This window comes from Glandiceps talaboti, chromosome 15 (genome assembly GCF_964340395.1).
Source record: "Glandiceps talaboti chromosome 15, keGlaTala1.1, whole genome shotgun sequence".
NCBI classification, from domain to species: Eukaryota; Metazoa; Hemichordata; class Enteropneusta; family Spengelidae; genus Glandiceps; species Glandiceps talaboti.
In genome coordinates this window covers 7,470,843-7,476,511 of record NC_135563.1, presented here as the reverse complement: position 1 = coordinate 7,476,511, position 5,669 = coordinate 7,470,843, and positions in this window count along the sequence as shown.

The following is a 5,669-nucleotide window of genomic DNA, read 5'->3' as shown; positions in this document are numbered from 1 at the left end:
ATAAAATTTTTTATAGCATCTGCTGTCATATTTTGGAAGGGTAGTTATAAACACTGAAGTTCAAGGTTTGTGTCTTTTTTATACTGTATAGACAACACTAAAAGAAACGGATCCGGATGGGTTTGGATGGGTTGCATTTTGAATAATCAAGGAATGCTGATTGTAGTATCCCTTGTAATCATTCATTGGAACATTTTCTTTCAAAGTTGTACAACTGCTGACATCAGAGCATGGATGAATGGAACCTGTTACAAACAGGGAAAGTAAACAAATGAATTGGATTAATAACACTTGACACAGCATGTTGTGTACAGCAGAGATTTGTGTTACATTTCATGGTTTGATCAGAACAGTTTTATGGCCTCTGCATGTACATGAAATGCCAGGGAAACTTCAAATTTGTTTGTAAACGGGAGCTATTTTGTAAAGAGACCATACAGCTGTTCATTTCATATACGTCAGCACATCCCCAAATGTTAACCTGATTGGCTGTTGTCAAAGACTCGATGCCCAATTGGATGCCTTAGTGTGCTTACTGTTTTTAAGGTGTTAATGTCAATACACAATTTTTATTCTGTGACACTTCAACATTAACTAAATGGCATTGGCTAATTTTTGTGTCTTTAAGCTATGTCTTTATGTCAAAGCATCTTTCAACCTCTTTCAAGTTATCTGGTGTCAGAGGCAGCCATGCTTGAAAGTAGTTGGCATGGATAGTATCATAGGAACTCTATGATTGGTCAATTTGTTGCGGGAAATAATGACAGCTTTCGACATTTGGGGACATGTGCGAACATACAAAACTTTGCAAGAAAATGATTCAAGGTGTGTTTACAGAAGATATTCCAGTAAGAATACCTTGATTATTCAAGATAGACAGGAGAGTGCATGGGGTTGGGGGTTGAAACTTTCTTGCAGGGCAACAATACCTTTTTGTGATTAGTAAAATGTAACAAGCATTTTCAAGATGTTAACTGAAAAGAAATATTTTCCTTGATTTTTTATGGCTGTTTTCTAATGGAAATATGAGACCTTATATACATCTACCCCTGTAGTATTCATTGTAAATATGTATTTGGTGAGGACCATGGAATAAATAAGCTGCATAGTTATTAGTTTTTATATACAATTATGGTTTACATTCATGTAGATAAGAACTTAGGGTTTGACATGGTCTTGCTGCTAGACCTTCGGGTTTTCTTCCGATACGATAAGCGACTGAAGGACACTTTAGTTTTTGAGGACAGAATGTTCTGCCTTCGATAAAGCGACTCTCGGTTGTTTGTCGTATCGTATCAGAAGAAAACATGAAGGTCTAGCAGCAACACTAGGTTTGACACTGACAGAGCGTTGTTGAAAATCAGGCCACAGATCAGTCCTGGTAATGAATGAAATGTATATTTTGGTCAAACCAACATCTTGGTTTGAGATTGATGCATCCTGTGTGATGTAGCTTGTATTAATTTACAGTAAAATGGTGTGTGGTTCATTCAGTTCAGATCTGTCTTTGTCAAATTCTGAAACTGTAAGATTTATAACGATGATTGATTATCTTCTGTGGGATACATCTCTGGTATTTGATGCTATTAATATAATACATTATACTTCAATTGGGACCTTTCTACAGCAATTTTTCGAACTTGTCTGCAGTGCTTGAGCTGCTACTACACTAGCACTTGTCAACTACCATTTGTGATACTTTCAGTGTAATCTGTTATCAAATTTTTAAATATGTCCACTCAAACTGATTGGTCGCTATGGGGAGTGATAACACTACGTCAGACTATTTTATTCAAATGAAGTCATTATGTAAATGAACATTCATGCTGATTGGTCACAATGGGGAGTGATAACATTACATCAGACTATTTATGCAAATAAAGTCATTATGTAAATGAACATTCATGCTGATTGGTGACAATGGGGAGTGATAACACTACTTCAGACTGTTTATGCAAATAAAGTCATTATGTAAATGAACACTCCAACTGATTGGTTGCAATGGGGAGTGATAACGCTACATCAGACCATAGACCCTACACCAACGTTGGTGTAGGGTCTATGATCAGACTATTTGATTATATTCAAATGAAGTCATTATGTAAATGAACACTCATTACTCAGATGAAGAAATTTAATGAGATTACATCAATACTAACACAAGCAGATAGTTGACAAGAGATATGGCTACAATTGTTCTTCAAGAGCTAGCATAGTCATAGATATGGCTACAATTGTTCTTCCAGATGTCATTTCTTTTTACAACAATATGTGGCTTGTAGTAGTATAGATTATTAAATACTGCCACCAACCATTTCTGTATGTTTGTTCTCTAACGTATATATATCTCCAGAATGCCAGTAGTTCAAATTAGAACAAGCTTAATTTGTGTAATATAGAGTGCCATTTATTTTTGGGTTTTTTTCATGTATATTCCTCCACACTTGATTAACATTGTTAATCTATTTGGTTTGTTAAGTAGTGTAATATACTAATGTTATATATTTGTTGCCATGACAACTAATTTGATAAATGTATAAATGAACTACCATGGTTGTTTTCAGCAACTTTTTTTTTGAAGCCATTACTGAGCAGAGTTGTTGAAAGTACGGGAGAAAAGAAAATTTTGAAAATTAGAAAATTACGCCATCTTTTTGTATCGTAGTACTGAAGCAGATTGATGAATTTCTTTTTATGAAAATTTATTTACATTTGAAATAAAATAAACCTTATTTTCCTCAATAAAATTAAGATTTGTGTTTTTGTCATCTTTCTTGAACTTTGAGACCAATTAGTCTCAAGCAATGTTAGAAGTGAGATGAAGACATGGCAAAGTCCCTAGTCTGTAAGGAATGCTGGGATGGAGCGCCCTCGCATAAATTTCACTCTAAACACTGTTGCTTAGACATAGATTAGAATGAACATCTTTCCTTCGGTCAGATAAATAGTCATGAAAATGTATTGTTCAAGTAATAAATATTCATACCTGCTAAGACAGTTTACCACAAAAAGAACAATAGAAGTGAAAAGAGTTTCAATTTTTTTTCTTGGCAACTGAACGAAATTCCAGTGATGTGAAATCATGAAATTGTTCTCCATAAACCACAGATGCCAGAACCCAAGTTTATGAAAATACCTTTATATTCTTGAGTGGTGTTCCCATTTAGGGGTATTTTTTTATGTTGACATGACTTCAATGTGGAAAGTATAGAACAAAAAGTGTAAGGGCCTACAAGTGTGGCATGAAGCAATAGTGTGTCAACTTGATGGGTTATTAGTTTCGATGATGAAGAGGTACTACATGTATATTACAATACACGTGGTCTTATAGACAGTCGACAGTCGCTCGCGCCTTTTTTCCTTACGTTTTATCTAAATTTAAGTCGTTGCGGCGGCGCTCCGATCCGGCGCAATACTACTATAATCGCATACTGATATCGAGGGCCGAAGGCTCGGGCCTTCGGCCCTCGATATCAGTATGCGATTATAGTAGTGTTGCGCCGGATCGGAGCGCTTAGATAAAACGTAGGGGGAAAAAGGCGCGAGCGACTGTCGACAGTCTAACATGGTCTTAAAATATAATGGTGCCGCTATTTCTACAAGATAAAATGGCGTGATCAATCTCCGATCGCGATTTAGGGGAGAGACATTATTTCAAGCTTCAAGTTTCAAGGGATCGGAAGGGATGGAGGCCTATTACCATCAATCCGATCAATGTTTACACAGACAGGGTAATGCGAGTGGACAAATAGCCGGTTAGTTTGTTTTGGAATTAGCTGTGCACTTATCAATGCAGAGGTGACAAACACTTCAGACCATTAACGAATTTAGTGGTCTGAGCAAACACTGATAGGACAGTGATATATGATAGGAAATAGAAAATATAGTCAGAGCATGGAGGTATGAGGGTCAGAGGAAACGATAGTTTTGATGGTAATATTTAAAACTTTTTATTTGATATAATATATAGAGAAAAATAAGAAACTAATATTTGATATCCGGAAAAGAGTGAAAAGAATTATTTATTTCTCCTGACCCTTGTGGGTACATGTATCTTTTAAAGATACTGTCAAAGGTTTATAAAATGACAAAACGAAAACAAACACTACCATCAAACCAAATTACTGAGGTTATAATACTGACCTGATTTAGTTATAACTTCGACATGTTAAAATGGCATCAGCTAGCATTCCTCTAGTCCTTGAGTCCGGCAAAAATCGTCAGGAGAGGAGGAATCCCCTCGAGCTCCCGTACCCACGCTGTTCCTGTATTAATACCCGCTACATCAATCATGTGTCTCCAGTACGAGGACATTCAAATTACGAGAATAAAAAGTTTTGTATATGTATATGTGTCCATTTACAATGTCTAAGATGGCACCATCATCTATTAGCGACTACACAGGGTATACATATTCAAGAAGGAGTTTACAGTATAGTATCTTGACATGTACAATTATAGGGAGGGGAAGAGCTCGAGATGGGAATATGTACCACTCTCATTGAGGGGGGGGGGGTCCTAGGGGTCTCCCCTTAGAAGCTCTGGAGGTTGTTACTCCACTTTTTAGGTTATTCAGACCCGTTCAGGTAATACAACTTTCAAGCTTTACAAGACAGCATCATGCACATCAAGTATCTTCTTTTTTAGTATACTACTCAATGTCCTATATATATGAAACTAAATGTGTAGGATGTGGTGGGTTTGTAAGTTAGTCCTTGATGTTTCTGTCCTGTATCCTGATAAAAGTTGTAACTACTTGTTTGTGATATAGGGACCAGACTTCAGCCAGTAACGTAACGTAACTTAATCTTTGATGCGGTCAAAAGTCTCCGACAACTTTATACAGTTTCAGCCTACTAAATTTCACAACTCTACACCACTCTTGATATACACATGTAATATTACCGATGTTTTCGTGACTCTATAAGTTACTGTTGATTTCAATAAATGAATGAAGCACGTTGCCCTGTGTAAGTGTAAATTAGTTCCGGGAAAAAATATGTCTTCGTAAGGCTATTATATCTAATTTAGCATCAGAATCCACCCAACAACAACATGCACCAACAAATAAGCAATGGTTAATTTTTCAATCGCACACTTTCAACAGGGAGTCATTTCTTTGTCTATTTTCCCTTTACAAGCATGTACATCGCGAGGCATCGGTCCCATTGTACTCGTGCATTGACTACCTCCCACCACAGGCATTTGTTTCCCGAGTTATGGCTCAGAATATTTGTATCAGAATACAATAAAATGATGATAATATCGTTAATATTGACGTATTAAACCAACACTATATGAAAGGGGTAAAATTACACTTGTTTCTGTGATCGCGCAGTTTCACTAAATGCGAAGGAAGACACTTCGCATTTAGTGAAACTGCGCGATCACAGAAACAAGTGTAATTTTACCCCTTTCATATAGTGTTGGTTTAATACGTCAATATTAACGATATTATCATCATTTTATTGTATTCTGATACAAATATTCTGAGCCATAACTCGGGAAACAAATGCCTGTGCTCCCACTCTGAACTACACTAAAAACAGTTCGGGTCGGTGAGTGAAGAGAGCACGAGTGGTGGCGCACTATATATTCAGGTGTACTTGTAAACAAAATGGTAAACAATCAATCAATAAAGTACATCCGGGTCAGACGTTAGGAAGCCA